The sequence below is a fragment of the Pteropus medius genome, unplaced genomic scaffold (assembly GCF_902729225.1).
Source record: "Pteropus medius unplaced genomic scaffold, Ma_sr-lr_union100, whole genome shotgun sequence".
Taxonomy (NCBI): Eukaryota; Metazoa; Chordata; class Mammalia; order Chiroptera; family Pteropodidae; genus Pteropus; species Pteropus medius.
Genome location: NW_024340849.1, coordinates 11,015,394 through 11,016,251, shown reverse-complemented (window position 1 = coordinate 11,016,251; position 858 = coordinate 11,015,394). Strand labels below are relative to the sequence as shown.

At 39.3% G+C, this 858-nt stretch overlaps 1 pseudogene; it reads left to right on the top strand.

The window, feature by feature from the left end:
* The first annotated feature begins 255 nt into the window (after positions 1-255).
* LOC120591161 (uncharacterized) lies at positions 256-371 on the top strand (annotated as a pseudogene).
* Positions 372-858: the final 487 nt, after the last annotated feature.

The window sequence follows — 858 nt, the reverse complement described above, 5'->3', positions numbered from 1 at the left end:
TATCTTTACAGATGTTTTCAAATTTTGGGGGGTAGATACCTATTCTCAATTGTGATGCGGGTTATATGGTTGGATACACTTGTTAAAAACTGAAATATACAAGGGTGAGTTGTACTTCGTGTGAAGTATATTTCAATAAACCTGAGTTTTAAAAAATGATGAAGAGAGGACATGGTTCCATAGTGCAGTGGTTAGCACATCTGCTTTACACGCAGAAAGTCCTGGGTTCATGCCCCAGTGGAGCCACGGTGCATGGTCTACGGCCATGCCACCCTAAACAAGCCCAATGTCTGATCTCGGAAGCTAAGCAGGGTTGGGCCTAGTTAGTACTTGGATGGGAGACCACCTAAGAAGACCAGGTGCTGCAGGCATACATAATAAATAAATAAATAAATAAATAAATAAATAAATAAATAAATAAATAAATAAATAATAGATAATAAAGAGAAATGCTCAGCAGAGTGGGGTTTATCCCTCTACCATTGCTGAATCTTCACATAGGATGCCAAGGAAGCTTTCTGGCTGTCCGGCTGGGTACATTTGTCCTTCCCACAGAGCAGAGAGAGCTTCACTCTGAGAGAGGAAGAGGAAGAGTCCACAATACAGGTGCCACTCAAATAGTCTCAGAAGGCCTGCTCAAGCCAGAGCAAGTGGCAGTTTTCCACTTTTCCCTTTGTTTTTCTTTTTAACAAGATGTCATCGTTCCCTAGAAACCTTCATACTGGCTTCATATAGTCTAGTCTATATCCAAATGGAGGTCATATCTGATTTGGTGATGTCTTCGTTAATAGAATTTTTGTACATGTAAAATGAAATGGAATAGAAATCGTTTTCTATTCATAAAAATTTCAAAGGAAA